This window comes from Bactrocera oleae, chromosome 2 (genome assembly GCF_042242935.1).
Source record: "Bactrocera oleae isolate idBacOlea1 chromosome 2, idBacOlea1, whole genome shotgun sequence".
NCBI classification, from domain to species: Eukaryota; Metazoa; Arthropoda; class Insecta; order Diptera; family Tephritidae; genus Bactrocera; species Bactrocera oleae.
Genome location: NC_091536.1, coordinates 47,073,897 through 47,096,034, shown reverse-complemented (window position 1 = coordinate 47,096,034; position 22,138 = coordinate 47,073,897). Strand labels below are relative to the sequence as shown.

General features: G+C 32.9%; 1 protein-coding gene across 1 annotated transcript in view; it reads left to right on the top strand.

The window, feature by feature from the left end:
• The window catches only part of LOC138856246 (mucin-17-like), a 150,111-nt gene that overhangs the window by 64,544 nt on the left and 63,429 nt on the right, over positions 1-22,138 (top strand). The window lies entirely within an intron of this gene.

Sequence of the window (22,138 nt, the reverse complement as noted above, 5' to 3'; positions counted from 1 at the left end):
TTGATTCTCACGAATCTTCCAAGCTTGTCCTTAACCGCACACGTCCTTCTGACGGAGTGATACCTAGTTCTTCTATTCAGAAGATAACTTCTCCTCCGATTGACCTTATAAATCTTTCTACACCTTGCCCTCAAGGTGATAAACCGTCAACATATAAAGAGCTCAATTTCTCGAAAGCTCTACCTAACGGTAATAAGCGTCTAACTATTCCCCCTAAAAACTCAGCAGCATCTGTCAAAAGTGTGGTAGTAATAGAAAATCTATATTCATTTCAAGATTTGTCATAAATACCTCGGTTGAGGACATAAAGTCTTACGTTTCGTCGCGTTTAAAAATTGATGATATAACTGGTGATCCAAGTTGAGGTACTTCGTTCAATAGAATACAGAAATATGTTAAAAACCTCATATTCTTGATAATGAGATTTTAAACAGCGATTTTCTAATATTTAGATGTGATCGATTGAACAGAATCGGAGGAGGTGTTCTAGAGAAGTCCTTGTTCCTGGTACTGGCTCATTTGAATTTAAATGTATTAGAGTTTGTGTTAATATTTGCTTTATTTATTTAACTTTGTTTTTATAGACCTCCCCAATCGGACTAATTGTATATATGCAGTATGATTCTTTAATAAATAGTGCTATTTCGATGACAAATTGTTCAGATTCCATAATTGTTTTGGAAAATTTCAATTTATCGTGTGCCTCATCGGAAGCTTTCGATAAGTATATTTTACCGATTTATAATTGGTACTTTAATGAGTTTTTGGAAAAAATATCCGAGTCTGGTCTAAACCAAATTTAATTCCGAACAGATTTAGTAAGTGCTTAGATTTAGTATACGTTATACTTCAAAGTGTTCCGTTATTTAGAGTAATTATCTTGTTCTTCCTAAGGATTTGTATCTTGCTGCTTTGGACATAAATATTGAAATCATAGCCAATGTACTGGATAATAGTCATCAAACTTCTACCTTCTGTACACGGTTTAACTTTGCAAAAGCTAACTTTAAGAAATTGAATATAAAACTTTCTACTGTAACATGGCCTGATTACAATGGATCTATTGAAATGAGTGTCTTGAATTTTAATCAAACTATTACACATTTATTTGAAAAGCATGTTCCATTTGTAATTGTTAATAAAAGTGAAAGTATGAATCCGTTTTTCATAAAAGAGTTGCATAAATTAAAAAACAGAAATCAAACTACTGTACTAATTCTCCTACAATTTTTTCCTAGCAGCACGTGCTCTATCCGAATTCTTCAATTAACGCTCTTATTATTTCTGAAGAAAACGTCTTAATTAAATTAAATCCCTCTTATAAATAATTACGGTCCAGATATGATACCCTCATGCTTCTTTAAAAATATCAAAATCAAAACAGTTAACGAATTTTTAATACGTTTATATTCATTTGATATTATAATATATCTTTTGTATTACTACTTATGTGTATACAAAAATTAACAAATAAGTCGCCCATACTTAATAATTAGTTACATTAAGTTTACTCCACAGGTTCATCTTAACCTATTTATAGGCAATACTATGGTTAAAAATGATACGTAGAAATGCCCACAATTCTCTTTTTATTTATTTACCTATCCATCATGCTAAAAACACGCACTTGCCGCCTTGCTATTTCTCAACTAATTTTTTTCCTCTTATCGAAAGTGTATTCACTATTATTATTTATTTATTGTGCATGTGCTTGTATTTTTATATTTCTTAAAATATCGTATTCTTTAAGTAGTAAGTAAAAATTTTACTATGAAGATATTCATCAAATAGTCCCAAAGAATAGTCGAGTGTGCGCAATGTGCCGACTAGAGGTAAAAGGGCGTGTACTTTTATATCCCTGGTATGGAACCCTAGTTACCGAACCCGTTCAGACAAGTTAGAGTCTGTTCAAAAACAATTTTTACTTTTCGCCTTTAGGCATTATCGATGGGATGCCAGATTAAGTCTAGCATCTACGTTAGTCGTTTAAAACTTATTAATCTACCTACACTTGCTAGTCGTAGGGAAATGCTTAGCATTATATTCTAAATTTCCTGAATGGAACACTTTGCAGTTCTTTTCTCTTGTCTGAAATTTAATTGTATATCCCGGTTCGTTTTTCGAGACAGTTTGAACAATTACTGTTAAAATCTTGTAGATCAAATTTTGGACTAAACGAACCATTCCGCCGCATATGTCATGATTTTAACTCTCATTCGTGCACATTTGACTTATCTGACTCACTTTTCAAAATTAAAAATGCTATATTGCTTTCTCTTAATAAATAAAATCGTAACAATTTATTTTAACGTAATTACAAAAAGATTTTTAAGCTAATAGCTTCCAATCGAATTAAAAAAATTTGTATAAATGCAATCTGATAGATCAAAAGTGGTTAAACTTAGTGGACCATATTTTTCCGACAAAATCCGGGACGGACTTTTTTTAGTCATCGGTTTTTTTCATATTATAATTCACTGAAAATCGCGACATATAATAGGGGAGATAGCAACATAATTTTAATTAAAAAAGAATGAAAATGATATAAGAGAATGCAGCAAAATATCAAAAATGATTAAAAGATTCAATCACTGTTTATCAGTTGATGAAGTGGACGGTATTTCCGGAATTGTTGAAGACGTCTTCGGTCTGACGTATTTCTCTTCTTGCTCGAGATGGGAATTGAATTCCAAACAAAAAAATTTTTAATTATTCTTGACAAATAAAATGGTTTTCACGGTGCTGACTTGTAGGCGAGTTTTTTCGTATACCCAAATTCTGTTAATGGTGGAAAATATGCGTATCCACAGGTGCCGATATTCCTGGTAGTGTCAGAGCATATTCAACGATCTCTGAACGCTCAACGAATAAAACATTGAACCCAACGATGTCAACGATGTCTGATCTTTGCTCCATTCATCAATTCATGTCTGATGCTTTCAAAATATAATTTTCTGTGAGTAAAATAAATGTTTTCTCAATTTTTTCCAGTAGAGTTTAGCAGTTAGTAGCATCCAACCAAATAATTTTACATGAGCAAACTGTTGGGTGAAGGAAGATCGTCGAAATACGCTTTCAAACGTTGGAACATTCCAATGATTTTCCCTAAAGCTTTTCTCAAGCCAATGAACCGAGTTTGGCGGTAACAAACCAGTTGATCGTATTCGTCTTCAGAAATCTCGCAGATTAACTTTAATGCTTCTGTGCAAATGATGTGAATGTAAAAATGTTATCTCTATTTCAATATTAAGTTATTACATGTATTACAAATCGCATTATGCACGATATTCGATGCACAACCTACACCTAATATGTTCGATTTTAATTTCTTTAGTTTTGAAATACATTTCCTTCACTTTTCCGACCAACGCGACCGAAATTATTTGGCGCATTGTCACCACAGTAAGCGATCAATTTATCAGTCAAAACAAAATTTTCCAAGATTCTTTTATTCAATGATAAAATCTTATCCGACATTTCACCTTTCTCTTGTGAAAGTTCAATTATTTTACCATTCACTCCAGATAATGGAAGAAAATAACGAATAACGACAGTAAACATTTTGATTGCTTTGCAATTGGAAGCGTCGGTCGACAAACAAATAAATCGGGCTTTCTATAAATCAGACTTGAGGCATTCCAATGCGTATGGTGCAAAAACATTGGTTATTATCGCTTCACTTTTTGTTCTTGAACACGAAAACTTTTTCATTTGGAAACAGGTTCGAAATATTTTGGTAGCGCAGTCGTTTGATCTTCAATACAATAAAAAGTTTGAAAAAATTTGAATCGGATGATAACTGCTGTTTTTAAATGATTTTTTGAATAACACACCTGAAATTGTTATTTTCATCAATTATGTGGTACGCCCACACGCCTTCCATAGTCGATAGATTCAAATCTGGTTTCTCTCCGATGAAAAAATCTGATATGATTGTAATTTGAAGAGAAACATTTTCTGCCACTTTGTGCTTTTTTGCTTTCAAATGAATTTCAATATCATAGCCTCCACCAGCAGCAACCGAAAAAGTTGCATAACATTTGTCGAACGTTGGAATCGACATAAGTAACTCTCAAAAAAGGATATTTTTTCTTCAAATTATAGTTGAAAACACACTTTCGCTTCAAAATTTCACAAAGTAATATTTATTTGTAAATATTTATGCTTCAAATTCACAAAATTATCTTACGTTTCATTTTGAATGTTGAATGAAAGTAATGAGCTGTCAGTGAACAACGCTGACGCTCGCGCCAAAATCTACTACAGAATTCAATCTACTACAGATTAAAACCAGAATGGGCATCTACATTGTTGTATTTTTGTTCCGTTTATTGAGAAAAGTTATTGTTTTTTTTTTTTAATTTCTAAGCCTGTGACGCTTAAATCGGAACTCGTGACTGTCTCGGCCAAACCGGTACGAATGGTCAGCTAAGGTTAAACCAAAAACACGGAGATTAGAAATTAACCAAAGACAATTCAGTATAAAGATTCATAACTAAAAGTAACAGTTTCTTTAGATACTGCAGACGATTTTCGGCTTCCACTATTAATGAAAATATAGAATCATTTCTAAATTTAACAATTCAAAGTATAGATAATATATGGATACGCCCTTGAGCAGTGTAAGATACAGTCCTAGATACTGACGACGCAGAACTGCCAAAAAACATAAAAGCTTCGACGTCAGCCAAATATGAAAACTACCTCGATCAGTACGAAACTACGAAGGCAATGATATTAGACCAAATAAATTTATTAAGGCCATGTAGAGTCACTAGTCCTCCTCTAAGAGTAGTTACAATACAACCCCAAAAGAAGACTTATATACAAGTGTATTTTTAAAAGCACTAGCTTGTGATACTTGAAGTTTCACTGCCGTATGTATATACCATCCTAAACTCTCACAAGCGAAAAAGCTGTACCATCTCAGGTACAAAACAAAAGGGGAAGCTGGAAGTGTTGTCAAGCGTTTTGCTTTGAATGACAAAAATAGTAATCTGTCTTGGCAGCAAAAATTTATTATATAATATTATTGTATTTTATACTTGACAGTGACTACTTATTTATCCGTATTAGAAACCCAAAATATTTCCGCAGAAACATGGAACTCTATCCTAAGAAATATGTGTGCAGCGACACTACCTGATGCTGCTTTGTTACGATGGGAGCAATCACTATTGGCTAGAAAGAAATCGTCATAATGGAATTAAAGAATTTCTAACAACTCAGTACGAAAAAGTCATCAAAAAGACTCGAACAAAAACGAGTTTAATGCCAACAATAACATACAATATAATAGACACGTTAATTGAAGCCAAACATTAGTGTCAAATCAAAAAAATCATTGGCAATCATTATGTGAAACTTATAAATGAGGTCATAATATAATATCTTGCGAGAAATTTAAAAAATTGTTCGTTTCAGATAGGAACAATCGTGTCCGGCAATATAAACTTTGCATCAATTGTCTGTCCAATTTTCACGGGACAAAAGACTGTGAAAGTAAATTAATTTGTGTGTATTGTTAATGACGACAACACTATGAAGCAATGCACAGTCAATAATTCCAGTTTTCAAGAAGAGTTATTAAAAATTCCAAAAAAAATTGCCCAATCACCTTAGTGTTTCCAAACGCGGATATAAGAATAGATGCACAAGCCATCGTTCTACCTCAACTCACAAATTTGCTTTCAAGCTATGAAGTAAATAAAAAATAATGAGAAAAATGCTCATCTCTCAAATTAGTAGATCCGGTCTGCCATACCCCATCACAAATCGATATATTATTAGGCAATGACTTAATACCTCAAATTATTCCTGAAGGTATAGAGAAAACTTCCAATAAGTTGTTAGCCCAAAACACAATCTTTGGATGGATATAAAGTGGCCAAGTCCTAGAAAAAATTAATTCCTTTACAACTCAAGTTGAAAATTTTTCAAACGAAAATTTAAATATTATAATAACTAAAAAAATTCTGGGAAGTAGAAGAATTACCTCTGACCGTACAACCTTCAGAAGAAGACCAGCAAAGCCTATTACAAGTCCACAACAACAAGAAGCGAACATGGTCGTTATGTTGTGCGACTCAAGCGCTCTGTTCGAGAATGGGCTATTTAAGGGCCCCCAGCCAGGTCGACACCTTCGGGAAGAATTCAGAGAGGCATTTTTGCCGACCTTGTTGGCAAATAAATTAGATCAACATTTTTTTAAAATAGAAAGGGACGATATAGTTTCTATTCCACATGAGGGCAAATTTTTTACTTTTTCCCACTTTTCATCATCTATTTCGAGAATTCTTTAATTTGTATTACTCACTGTTTAGAGAAATTATTGCATTTTCTGGACTGCATTTTATTTCATTATGTTAAATTATTTAAAAAAAATTTTGATACTGCCAAATTTGTATTTCGTATTCAAATCGATTCACCAGCACTATTCATATAAATAGATTTTGAGGAATGCTCAACAACTTCTTCGACTCCCGTAAAAGGTACATGTAAATTTATCGTCGAAGAAGTTTAATATTTCTGGTTGTTACAACTCAAGAGGCGAGATTCTCAAAGCGACATGAAAAGAATTTACCAGTTTGTGGAAACGGTAATTCAACACATATTTAAAAAGTATTTCCTTAACCCTTGTACTTTATTATACCTTTTTCAGAGATTTTTAAAATGTTAAAACTATTTCCACCCAACTAAAAAAATTTACTTCAAGAGTTTTTAGGCTATTGCATAGCTTCTATCGCGGGGACTGAATCAAGAAATTCGGTAAATTCGCATATCTCAAGCGGAACAAATCTATTGAAGAGACAGCAGGGGGATTCAAAAATAATAATATTTAAGATAGAATTTTTTAATGGCAAATATAAATATGGAATTTAATAAAAATTTAGTTAATAAAAATAAATTATTTAAAATTCGGAGTCAAAATATTAGTAACATTATTATTATTTTGGTAAATAGCTATCCCACCTTTTGGAACAGTATCTCGTTTGAACTAAACAATAGAATTGAAATTAGGTATTTTAATCGGATTATCAATTGCAATAAATTTCCACTTATGTTGGCTGGCGATTTCAACATCAACTTCGCTGATAAAATCAGAGCGATTGACGATTTTTTTTCGGAAAAAATGAATTTGAAAATGAATAATGAACCAGAAGAATCCACAACAAAATATGGGACCACAACTGAAGCGGTATTTTCCAGATATTTAGAGGATATCAAGTCTCAAACTTATGTTTCTTGTTTCATTTACCATAAACCTATAGTTTCATTGATAAAAATTTCTGAATAAACAACATCCATTGTAAGATAATAAAAATATTTTAAACAATATTAACTTCTCATTTATTCAATAAAAGAAAACAATTTGTTTTCTTATCGGTCACCACGCTCAAAAAGTGTAACCTGAATATCAAAGAAAAAATTTGAATTAATATCAAATAAAAAAAATACTGCATAAAAAATAAATAACAAATTATAATTGCATAAGTTGATAAAAAAATGCTATGCAATAGCTTTACTGCGACAGTCCCCGAGGGCCACACGCATTTTCTTTTTATTTTAAACATTTTTAAAACTATAATAAGTTTTGATAGCACTACAACTAGTTTTATAACCTCTGAGCAGTTTGATTTTAATAGCATACGAAGATAACAAAGAAATTCGTAATTCCTTGAACTTATTTTTATTTTAACAACCAGCTAAATTATTTGGTTTTTTTTGACATAAGCGACTAGAGAGGCATCTGTCTAAGAGGATATTTCTCGCTTCCTCATTTACTTCTTCATTACGTCTTCTGAAGTAGGCCTCTGCCAGAAATCTTATTTCTTCGACGACTGTATTTACATTTAGTTCGCGATGAATAGACAGCTATATAAAAAAAAATGTATGCTTATGTTCCTAAGGCAAAAAAGTCGAGAATGCCCAATCTGAAATTGATTCCACCATACCATAGACAACGCAGTTGTATATGATGTTAAAGTTTACCAACATCTGAAAATATTTCCTCGCCTTTTCGCCTCGTTGCGAATTTAGCCCTTTCTTAAATATCATTTAAATGTATTATTATATATGCTACCAATACTTAAAGTTACGTAAGGATTCAGGTATAAAACGTGCATAAAGTAGTGTATACACGGATATGTTTCGCAATAGAAAGTCTACACTTGCAGGTACGTATTTGTTCATCGCATGGCTTAAACTGAAAATACATTACTATTTGTTATGCCTACCGTTGTTATTGGAAACATTAGTCTACTCTTATTGGGAACAATGACACCAACATTTTACAAAGAAACTCGTGTACATTCAGTATTGACTAAGCAGTCATAGGAATAGAGTGAATTTATCAAAACTTACAAAATAAAATGTCAAAGATGAATCCGGTTTGTGTGCCGGAAGGACTCCGAGATCTTATGAAAAGTCTTACAAAGGAAATGTTAAAGAAAAAACCTCTAAATATTTATGAGTTTTCGGCAAACTATTTTGAGTCTGTGATTCCAGAAAAAGAAGTATTTAAACAAAAAAACTTTGAGGCAATTCCAAGTTATGGAACTACAATAAATAAAAGCAGCACTGTTTCACTACAAACGCAGGTTCCTCTCTCTCTGCTTTACAGAATAATTCCTGAAGAGTTAATTGAACTGATAAAAGGGTTTATTAAAGCTGTGTTACGTACAAATCCAGACAATATTTGTGAATTTGCTGTACAATATTTCAATAATTTAAAAGAACAATTGTATAGCACAGATCGGTTAGTAGAATATGGGTTGTACGAAAATTACCTTAAAAGTACTCTGGGATTTTCAACCAACGCTGTTGAAAAATGCACTTGTGGTCAATATATTACTCGAAAGCATAGGAAGGAAAAAGTTCGCTCCGATCTTGGTGACCCTAAAAATTCCACTGAGATAAGACATTTAGATTTATCAACATTGAAATTGAAAACTGTAAAATTAACAACTAAAAATAGAACGGAAATTATTTGCGAGTCAGATATAAAACAGCAGCAAAAGTACATATCTGCTATTGTTATTATTCAACGTTTCTATCGCAAAATTTTAGGAATGCGAAAACCTAAAGCAAATATTAAAAAAGATATAATTATTAAAGAGATTGTCGAGTCATCCAACGCCAAAGTTTCAACAGAGCTAACCCATAGAGAAAAATCGAGCACCATTAACGAAAACTTCAGAGATCCAAACATATTGAGGGAAAATAAAGGTATGTGTATACTCATTCAATTATATTAAACTTATCAGGTTGTGACTAATCAATCAACCAGTTCACACAATTATTTTGCTCCTCTTTCACGAAGGACGTAATGTATTTTTTATTAAAGTACTAGTAGAATGGACATACTAGGTTGCTGTGACTATGATAAACATTTGACAACTATTATGATTAACTATTCAATATAATGGAATTTTACTTGAGATTTAATTTTGAAAATGATTGATACACATATTTACCCATTGAGATTCAAATGTATGATCTGTACCGATATTTGATATTTTTGGCTTTGAGATCTATTTATAGACATGGTGAAAGTAAAACCAATGGGAAACTGTAGCTTTCTGAAGACGGGTCTACAGCAACAGGACAATTTCTCCATTATCTGCCTAGTTTCTTGATTATCAAATTTTTTTTCCATGTTTATCGTTGCCGTTTTCATTTTGCATTGTTCTGTGCAATGCTTCGAGTGATTGTTGAGATTTGATTTTTTTTGATATACTGCATTACAACACTGTAATTTGGTACAACGAATCGCATAAAAACGGGGCATCTGTGGTTTGAAAAGATTTCAAAAGTGGGCTTGGTCCCACCCAATAAAACGTACATATACATATCTCTCAAATCACATAAGCTATATCACATAAATTTGCACAGAACAAATCCTTTCGATAGCTCTTGCGACATTGTTAAAATAGGTGAAATATGGCCAGAACCGCGCCCACTGTGTTATATTGCAAAAATAGATGAAATCAGACTACAACCTACTTCCCATGTAGCACAACTTTAAATACTAATAATGTGTAAAATATATAATTATATATATATTATTTTACTTTATGGCAAACATATTTTCATGTTCATATTTTTATGAACATTCTGGAAGTTCAAATAACAAATATTTTGATTTCTGCGTTTTCCAGGTTGAAAGGGTATTTTGTCGGTTTTTCTTCTTTCTTATTGAACAGTGGTGTACCCTTTATTTTAACGTTTCCTGTTTTTTGGCTTAACATAGTCCATTTTACTGCTTTCATCCTTAAATAAAGTTGGTGATTGTGGAATGCGTTTTGTTGATGGACGTCCCATAGGCTTCTCTTCTTGACTTCTGGGCCCGGTGTTGCTGCGCCCGTTGATTTACGTTTACTTCACCTACCACCAGCACCACGTTGAGAACGATTCCTTTTGGTTCCGGTACCAGAATCAGAATTATCCGAGTCATATTCTGTTGTTATACTACCATCGTTGGATACTTGAAATTCCACATCGTCATTTGACTTTTCAACTGGGGGATCTAGTCTAGTGCTGCATAAGCAGCCGATTGTCGTACATTATTCTTGCTGTTTGAAAGTTTTTTTCTCAATTTCCGCTGAGTATCTTCACACTGTTTCAACTCCAAAGCCATTAGTATAAAATCATTTGGGGCAATGGACATATATTCCTTAATTTTCAGCTATTGCTGATTAAATGTTCTTTGCTGTTACAAATTAACTTTTTTATCTTTTCGAGTAATATTTTGCTTTTGTGTTTCTATTTCAAGATACTTTGACTTACCTTCATTCGTGTGCTCTTCTTCAAGTGCTTTAACTTTAACACTAGTTTCCCGCATTCCTCCGAAGTGAGGAGTTGCCGGCGGCTCAAAATGTCCTTGAATTTTTTCTCGATTGACCTTTCTTCAGAACTATCCAAATTATTTTGTTTGTTTGCTTTTGAACTCTGTTAGTTTTATATTACAAGACACTGATTGTGAAGTAGTGTTATTCTATGGTGTTTCCGTTATTTTTTCAAGGAAATACGAAGTATTTAGGTATATATGTACATATCATATATATTGTATATATATATATGTATATATGTATTTTTATAAAAACGGGTAGTCTTTGCTATTCCGGCTTACATTTATATTTACTTTGGTCAGCTTTTTTTGAGGCTTCGAAGGACCAACGCATAATTTACATTATATCAAAAGGCTCGAAAGACCATAGTACAAAACCTTATGTCAATAGGCTTGTATTATGAGAGTTCAAATTTGAATCTAATTTTCTTTGTTGAATATTCTTCCTAATATATGTACATTTTTATACTTTTATACATGTTGAGTTCGTAGATGGAAAATATAAAGAGCCATCACTAAGCAATAAATTAAGATATAAAACAGTAATTTAGCACAGAGGATCAAAGTAGCAAGAGGCACCTGGGTGCTAAAATATTTGAAAAAATGGGCGTAGCTGCGCCCTCTGAAGCAAGACAAATATCTTAAGCACTCCTATAGACTGTATAAAAAGGGATGAAATTGGGTGATCACCGCGCCCACTCCCCATATAGTGGATCTGTTAAAAACTACTAAAAGCGCGATAAACCAATAAGAAACAAGTAAGGAAGGGCTAAGTTCGGATGTAACCGAACATTTTATACTCTCGCAAAGTCAAATGGTATACTCGTTTGAGATTTCTTTGTGGATTGACTGATATTTTCGGTAGAAGGTCAACTATAGGCAATGGGGTCCATATATTTAGTACTTAGGGGTTTGAACAGTTTTGGTTCGATTTAGACAATTTTTGGCCGCAAGGTGGCATACTTTAATTGCACTATTCACGCAAAGTTTTACCCCGATATAATCATTGTTACCTGATTTGCATAGTGGAAAGTGAAAGAATCAGATGGAATTGAAAATGGTGTTACATGGGAAGTAAACGTGGTTGTAGCCCGATTTCGCCCATTTTCGCACTATGAGAACATAGAAACATGAAAAGAACGTTATGCACCGAATTTGGTTGAAATCGGTTGAGCAGATCTCAAGATATGGGTTTTCACCTAAAAGTGGGCTGTGCCACGCCCACTGACTAATTTTGAACGCGGTTCCTATAAAGCCAATTTATACCATCTCAGAGAAAAAATTTAATGTCTCTGGCGTGTTTAGTGCTTGATTTATCGCGCTTTTAGTAGTTTTTAACAGTACCGTTATATTGGGAGTGGGCGCAGTTGCCACCCGATTTCAACTATTCACACCGTCAATAGAAGTGCTAAAAACATTTGCTTCTAGTGAATTTTGTTATTATAGCATTAGCGGTTTAGGAGATATGCACATTAAACCTATTAGAGGCGGGACCACGCCACCTTAAAAAAAAAAAATTTTAACTGCAGATGCCCCTCCCTAATGTGATCCTGTGTACCAAATAACAGTCTTGTATCTTATTGCGGAGCTTAGTTATGGCAAGTTATTTGTTTTTGATTAATGGCGTTTTGTGGGCGTGGCAGTGGTCCGATTACGCCCATCCGCAATACCAACCGTCTCACGGTACCAAGAAATATGTCTACCAAGTTTCATAAAGATATCTCAATTTTTACTCAAGTTAGAGCTTGCACGGACGGACGGACAGACAGTCACCCGGATTTCAACTCGTCTCTTCATCCTGATCATTTATATATATATAACCCTATATCTAACTCGATTAGTTTTAGGTGATACAAACAACCGTTAGGTGAACGAAACTATTATACTCTTTAGCAACAGGTTGCGAGAGTATAAATATGCCAGAGACATTAAATTTTACACGTACGATGATAAAAGAAGACTTTATAGGAGCCGGGGTCAACATTGGTTGGTGGGCGTGGCACCGCCCACATTTCGGTAAAAACCCATATCTCTCCCTACTCAACCGATATCGACCAAATTTGGTGTGTAAAATTATCTTTAATTTCTATGTTTCAGTGCAAAAATGGGCGAAATCGGACTACAACGACGCCTTTTTCTCATATAACACAATTTTTAATTAAAATAATTCTTTCGAACTACCGGCTGACTTTATATCGCATATATGAGTAAAATAATAACCCAACGATTACCCTCCTCCCGCCCAACCGACGCGAGGGGCGCAATCCGCATACGTGCGAAATTAGCCGAATCAGAAAAGGCAAGGGAGTTTTTTAAGTGTTGAGATCTAAAACTGCTCAGCTACAGAAAAAAAATTTCAACAGCTAAGATTTATAGTTACAATATAATAAATTGTTACATTTTCATTCATTGAGAGAAAACAATAAAGTCTTTTAATTTTGAAAAGTGAGTCAGATAAGTGAAATGTGCTGGAATGAGAATTAAAATTCATGATATATACGGCGGAATGGCTCGTTTAGTTCAAAATTTGATCTACAGGATTTTAACAGTAAAGGTCTAAACTGCCTCGAAGAGCGAATCGGGATATTAAATTTAATTTCAGACAGGAGAAAAGAACTGCAAACTGTTCCATTCAAGATTTTCACTAAGAATATTATGCCAAACATTTCCCTACGACTAGAAAGTGTAGGTAGATTACTAAGTTTTAAACGACTAGTGAATGGAGGTAGACTTACCCTAGAATCCCATCGGAAATGCGCTAAGGCGAAAAGTAAAAATTGTTTTTGAACAGACTCTAACTTGTCAGAATAGATTTTCTAGTTAGGGTTCCATACAACAGAGCCATATTCCAATATAGGTCTAACCAAAGTTGTATAAAGTGTTTTAGTAATATACGGATCTCTAAATTCTTTAGACCAACGTTTAACAAAACTGAGGACAGCTTTTGCTTTCAAGACCATGGTATCAATATGAAGACTGAAATTAAGCTTAGGGTCCATATTAACTCCCAAATCAACATAGTTAAAAACTTGCTCCAGAATATGGTGTTTTATTACATAAGAAGAGGATCTAGGGGAAAAGCACGTCGTCTGACATTTATTCAGATTCAATGGCAAATCATTTCTATCACACCATGCAACCATATTGTTTAAGTCTGTTTGCAACAGACACCTTTCCTCAGTTGAAGTTTATGATTTAAAAAGCTTTACGTCGTCAGCTTATAATAAAATTTTTGATAATTCAATTACTAAAGAGATATCGTTAATAAACCATAAGAACAGAATCGGGCCACAATGACTACCTTGCGGAACACCTGAAGAAACATTAATTGTATCTGAACGTGTATCCTCAAATATCACTCGTTGTGTTCTATTATAAAGATAGGAAGCTACACATTGAGAGAATCTTGGCTGAAACCGCAGCAGATCAAGTTTATGTATGAGAATCGAGAGATTTACTTTATCGAAAGCTTTGCTTAAGTCTGTGTATATAACATCCGTATGCTTATGTTCCCCAAAACCCAATGATACATGCTTTACAAATTCAAGTAAGTTTGTTATAGTCGAAGTTTGTTATAGTCCCAATGATACATGCTTTACAAATTCAAGTAAGTTTGTTATAGTCGAATTCCCTTTACGAAATCCATGCTGAGAAGAGAAAATTAACGGAGAAATCGAAAAGGTTATATGGTCAGTGAAGATAGCTTCAAAAAGTTTAGGTATAACTGATAGTTTTGCGATACCTCTATAGTTTTAAATGTTGGATCTAAATCCACTTTTATGCAAAGGAATTATAAATGACTGTTTCCATATTGAAGGAAATATACCGTGTTTAAGAGAGGAATTAAATATCCTTGTCAAAGGCAGGTAAATATATTTGGCACTATTTTTTAGGAAGCATGAGGGTATTATGTCTGGGCCGTAACTAAAAGATGGTTTTAACTTATTTAAATTACTTAGGACGTCTTGTTCAAAAATAATTGGAGCGTTAATTAAAATATTCGAACACAGCACGTGCTGATAAGAAAAAGTTTTGGAAGAATTATTACAGTACTTTGACTTGAAAAATTTTGCAAACATATTGGATATAATATCATTGTCACTTGAAATGATAGATTTGTATTTCAAAGCGGACGGAAATTTGGAAATCTTGCGTTTGGAGTTGACGAAATCATAAAACGATTTTGGATTACTTACAATATTCTTTTTTACTTTATTTAAGTAATTATTATAATATTTTTTGTTTAGGTCAACATATTGTCGACGCAATAGAGAATATTTAGAATAGTCGACAAGTGAACCGGTTTTTTATAAATGTTTAAAGGCTCGAGTTTTTCTGTTTTTCAATTTATGTAACTCTTTCGAAAACCACGGACTTCTACTTTTACTTTTATTTACAATTACTAATGGAACTATGTACTAATGGAATAATGTTATTAAAATGAGAGACATTCAATTCAATATCACCATTATAATATGTTATTGTAGAAAGTTCTGTATTTAACTTTTTAAAATTAGCTTTGGCAAAGTTGAACCGAGTACGGAAGCACGAAGTTTGATAATTATTATCCCGTACATTGCTCACGATTTCGACAGATATTTCCAAAGCAGGATGATACGAGTCCTCTGGTAGAACAAGAGGATTACTCTGAATAACGGAACACTTTGAAGAGGTATCAACGTATACTAAATCTAAGCATTTACCAAATTTATTCGAAATCAAATTAATTTGGTTCAGACCCAACTCGGACATTTTTCCGAAAAACTCATGAAAACATGACCGATTGCAAATCGGTACAATATAGTCATCGAAAGCTTTCCACGAAGCACGCGGTAAATTGAAATCTCCTAATACGATTATTGAATCTGCATTATTTGCCATCGAAGTAGCGCTATTTATTAAAGAAGCATGCTGTATGTATACAGATAAGTCCGAATGGGGTGGTATATAAGAAAGGGTTAAATAAATAAAGCAACTATTAACATAGACTCTAATACATTTACATTCAAATGAGTCGGTTCCTGGAACAAGAACATCTTCAGATAGGATAGAGGAATGTACGGCAAATAGAACACCTCCACCGATTCTGATCAGTCGATCACATCTAAATATTTGAAATTCGCTGTTTAAAATCTCATTATCAAAAATTTGAGGTTTTAACCATGTTTCTGTAAATCCAATTATATAGAAATTAAAATTGGAACTGTTTAAATACAAGTCGGTTAATTTTGTATTAAGACCTCTAACATTTTAATAATAAATGCTTAGCGAATTTTTACCAATCAGTTTTTTATATCGGTGATTGCTTTTGGTAATTTAACAATGTTTTCCTCAGTTTGACTTCTAAGTTTAGGCTTAAATTCGCGTACAAAAGCCCCAGGTGGCCAGAATGAACTATCTTAGATATTTTTGAATATTTTAAGAGATACGTCTATTTTAAACGATGATATACCTATATCATAATTGAAGTTAAATTTACGGATATTGATATCACCAATTTTTAAACGTGACAAAATGTAAAACTTAATGTCCTCCACCAAGGTATCTTTGGCAAGTCTAGAAATATATATAGACTTTTTAGGTGGAATAACTACCAAATTTTTAATAGATGTTACATGTGAGACACTTATTACTATTAGATAGAGCTTATGGGGAATTGAACTCTTTTTTAGTGAGGGTTACAGAATCTCGACCGATTTCGTTGAAGCTATTGCGTGTCCCTATAAACTTTAAATAGATCAGTTTCAATAGATCTACAATTTGAACAGGACCAACGCAATCCCTTGCAGTGGAGAAAAGAATCTAAGATTCTATCTGTCAATCCAGCACATTTAATATGGGCAAGGTCATCACAAACCCAGGATGAAACATAGCGATCTGACTCGCCTTTAATGTTACAATTGGGGAAGTTACAAGACATAATAAACAACAAGAATGAAGATCAAATAAAAGAGTAAGTAAAACAAAATTTAATAGATGTAGAATAAATTAGTGTTAATAAAATAATAATAATAATAAATTCAATTAAGAACAAACGCAAAAATAATAGCAATTTTTTTTTTATCAAAGTTCAAAACCAAGACAGTTTGAAAAAGCAATATAGCGAGCAGTTTTAGATTCACTGTAACAAATAAAAAGCTGCACGCAACACAGCTGTGAATAAAGAAGTAAAGAGATAAATAAAGAGAGAAAATAAAATAAAACAAAATGAAAAAAAAACTGACTCGGCACCAAAAATTCGAAAATTTAAACTTTTTAATAATGCACAAAACTTAAGAACATTTAATACTTAGCTTGCAACTCAGAGTTAAATCACTAAATATTGTATTAAATCACTTAAAAATCAATAAAAGTTTAAGAATTTTGCAAAATTAAACACAAAAGTTCACAGTAAAAAAAAACTACAGCTTTAGTGTTGCCCCCTTGAGGTAAAATACCTTAGCAAAATTGACAGAACGTATAATATTGGATATACTACAGTTTAAATTGCTCGAGAAATTACCCAAACTACCATATACTATGGTACATACACATATTGAATTTCGTTGCTCTAATGAAAATTCTGCATCTGAAGGTATTTTCCTGGCTTTGATTCTGGCAAGTTGCAAGAGTATGAAATGTTCGGTTACACCCGAACCCGGAAATAACGGTCAATCTGTGAGATATAATATATTATTGCGATTCGTTGATAGTCACTTTCTGATAATAGTCTGCCTATATGCCAAATATGGATTGCATCGGGTCAATATTTTCCATTGCTCCCATATATCCAATGGAATATTTTCGAACTGCTGGTTTAATTTATACCGCATATACCGGCGGTGATTCTACCCAGGCCCGTATTTTCCAAAAAATTAAGTGAATGGTTCAAAATTCGAAAGCTCTTGAAAGGTAATTAATTCGAATATTTACTTAAACATTATAAGTATCGATAATGGAACGTCAGGGCTATGATAATGATAGTAATATGAGCAGTTAACATGAAGGAGCGCAAAATCACATGCAACGTAAAAAAGAGTATGCATTTCTTTCGCCCTTTGATGCCCACACGCTGAATGTGGTTGGAGTCGATTTATCTGAAGGCTGTTTTCGAGCGATAACTTTTTTTGGTGTCGTTCAAAAGTATTTCAATATATTCAGTATCAGCACACAACGTTGGAAATTCCAAAATGAGCAATTCACTTCACTATGTTTCTAATACAAGGTGGTCTGCAAGAATCGAAGCCGTCAAGCTGTTTGCGACAAATCTTCGCGGATTGCTAAGCTCTTTGAAAGAAGTTAAAAATCAACCTTACGGCAGAAACTCGTCGGAACGTTGATGGAATTTTTAATTATATAAGAGCAAATTTGAGTGCATTTTGATGGCCTCCATATAGTTTAAAATCTGCAGTTAATCAATGAAAGAAACTTAGTACTTCAAGAGATGAATGCGACCATCGACGCCTTCTTATGGACTTGCAATTTCTGCACGACCAGTGTAAAGCAATTTATAATGAATGCAAAATTGCTACAGATAATTTAGAGCATGTCGAGACGATTTTAGCATCAGCAAAACAAAACACAAAAACACGGAAACGACCTACATGAAGAAGTACATGAAAATTGCAGCAAAGAAGAAATTTAATTCAAAAGAAATCGTTCTCATTCTTATGGCAGTTACATGATATGAAAGAAGATGAACTCAGCGAAATTTTGCAAAAAAGTATTTCGTTGATGTATCTGAATCAATGAAACTATTCACTTCAGACGTTTATCTGAAAAACTATTTTCGGCTGAAAGTCTATGTATGAACAGATTTATCGAAATCGTACAAAACATATTTGTTCCACCCAACATCAACAAGAAAGCATATTTAATACAGATTCGATGAGAGCATAAAACACTACGGTCGAATGTTGGGAGATAGTTATTAAAGTTTATTACGTATTGGAATCATTTCTGTAAGCAGGGGCCCTCCACCTTTTTACCCGTGTGGCCTAATATAGTGAATTTCGATCCTCTAGTTGACGATATTAAATTTAGCCTCTTTGGTTGTGTTTATATCACATATGTCTCATTTGAGAATGATTTAAGTATAATTTTCACTGAAGCAAAATATAGTAATGAAACCAAGTGAGTCTATGACCTTTAAAATCAGTTAAAAAGATACCAAATTGCTTGTAATCCATCCACGATTTCGTTGAACAATTAATGTTGTATTCCTTCGCAACATTTTTATACTCTTGCAACATATAGAAATTGAAATTACCGCTATTATGCTTTTGTTATTTACGAGGAGACGAGAATAACTATCTTTTAAATAAAATAAACGCTGTGAGATATAAATTCATATTGTTTAAACTAATTGCGAGCAGTGACATTTTCATACGGAATTTTAAACTTAGTACTGATAAAAAGAAACTTTATAGTTTAAGTTGTTTACTTAAAAGTTAGTTAACAACATGATTATCAATAAAAAGTATAGTTATTAATAGGTTATGCAAAAATACATATTTTCCGACAAATCCTGAAAATTTCACTAATTTATCTTTAAAGGTTGATTATTAAGCTTTTGCATAGCTTCCATCGCGGGCTTTAAGCGTGGGGACTGAATCAAGAAATTCCGTAAGGGAAATAAACCTAACACGATCACAAAGCATGCGCAAAATGTTTACATGCCTTTAGGCGTATTTTTGCATATCTCAAGCGGAACAATTCAATTGAAGAGACAGCAGGGTGTTTTAAAAATAATAATATTTAAGATGCAATTGTTTTAATGGCTAATAAAAATATGGAATTTAATAAAAATTTAATTAATAAAAATAAATTATTCAATATTCGAAGTCATAATATTAGTAACATTATTATTAGGCTATTGCATTTCGTAACGGAAATAAACCGATCGCGATCACAAAGTACGCACAAAATGTTTGCATACTTTTAGGCGCATTTTCACATATCTCAAGTGGAACAAATCAGTCGAAGAGCAGGGTGATTCAAAAATAATAATATTTCAGAAAAAATTTGTTTAATGGCACATAAAAATATAGAATTTCATAAAAATTTAATTAATAAAAAATAAATTATTCAATATTCGAAGTCATAATATTTGTAACATTATTATTATTTTGGTAAATAGCTACCCTACCATTTGAAATAGTATCTCGTCTGACTTGAACAATGCAATTGAAATTAGGTATTTTATTCGGATTATCAATGGTAATAAATTTCCACCTCAACTTCGCTGAAAAAATATCAGAGCGATTGACAACTTTTTTTTCGAAAAATTTGAATTTAAAAATAAATAATGATCCACAAGAATCCACAACAAAATATGGAACCACCATTGACGCGGTATTTTCCAGATATTTAGACAATATCAAGTCTCAAACTTATGTTTCTTATTTCAGTTACCATAAACCTATAGTTTCATTGATAAAAATTCCTGAATAACTTACATGTATTGTAGGATAATAAAAATATTATTTATCGATCCCCACGCTCCAAAAGTGTAACTTGAAGTAATTTCAAAGAAAAAAACACTAAATAAATATTTATAATTGCATAAGTGCAGCTACAATAGCTTTACTGTGGCAGTCCCCTGGTGCCATACGTACTTTTTATACTCTCGCAACATGCTGCTACAGAGTATAACAGTTTTGTTCACCTAACGGTTGTTTGTATCACCTAAAACTAATCGAGTAAGATATAGGGTTATGTATATATATATGATCAGGATGAAGAGACAAGTTGAAATCCGGGTGACTGTCTGTCCGTCCGTCCGTCCGTTCAAGCTGTAACTTGAGTAAAAATTGAGATATCTTTATGAAACTTAGTACACATGTTTCTTGGTACAGTAAGACGGTTGGTATTGCAGATGGGCGTAATCGGACCACTGCCACGCCCACAAAACGCCATTAATCAAAAACAAATAAAATGTCATAACTAAGCTCCGCAATAAGATACAAGACTCTTATTTGGTACACGAGATCACCTTAGAGAGGGCCATCTGCAGTTAAATTTTTTTTTAAGTGGGCGTGGTCCCGCCCCTAATAGGTTTAATATGCATATCTCCTAAACTAATAAAGCTATAATAACAAATTCACTGGAAGCAAATGTTTTTAGCAACTCTACCTACGGTGTGAAAATGGGTGAAATCGGATGACAACCCCTGTCCTGTTAAAAACTACTAAAAGCGCGATAAATCAAGCACTAAACACGCCAGAGACATTAAATTTTATCTCAGGGATGGAGAGATAACTTTATAGGAATCGCGTTCAAAATTAGACAGTGGACGTGATACCGCCCACTTTTAGGTGAAAACCCATATCTTGGGATCTTTTTAACCGATTTCAACCAAATTTGGTACATAACATTCTTTTTATATTTCTATGCTATGGTGCGAAAATGGGCGAAATCGGAATACAACCACGCCTATTTTCCATATGACACCATTTTAAATTCCACTTGATTCTTTCCCTTTCTACTATGCAAATCAAGCAACAGTGATTATATCGGCGTAAAACTTTGCGTGAATAATACGTTTAAAGTATGCCACCTTGTGACCAAAAATTCTCTTTCTTGGCCCCCATGTAACTTATATCGGGATTTTCGAACATTCGTCTGACTTTACTCCATTTGATTGGTGATGGTATGTGAGGTACCTTAATAAAACAGTGAGAGCATTTTATTAATCTGTGGCATGTTAGTAGTATGTGGTATTGGAAAAAATTAATAAAATCGGGTTAATACTACCCTCAAATTCCATATACTACTTATAATGCTTTTCGTTATTCTAACCAGTTTTATGCCGAATATGTCGGTCAGTGAGTATTAATATTTTTTTTTTATATATAAAATTGCTTCAAAATATGTTCTCGAGTATAGCTGAGCAATGTCAAAATTAATATATTTCTCTATCCCCAATATATATATGATGTCCGTCTTTCCACCTGACTTTACACATTTCCGGTTGATCAACGTGATATTTTAACGAAATTAAGTGGAAAAGAAGAATTAGAATGAAATTAGTATATACTAAGTCTAAACCTCACACCTTCATATAATGAATTCCGATTCTCTGGTTGACGTTTGCCACCTAAGCTTATAATATAAAATTTAGCCACTTTGGTGGAGTTAATATCACATTCATACTTATGTATATCTCACTTCAAGCAATAAAACTGAGACTAAGTTTATGGCTCTTAATATAAGTCAAGAAGATACCAAATTTGATTGTAATTTAATCACGATATCATTTAATAATAGATGTTTAATTCACCATTTTTTAATATACGGTTTTGAGGAATT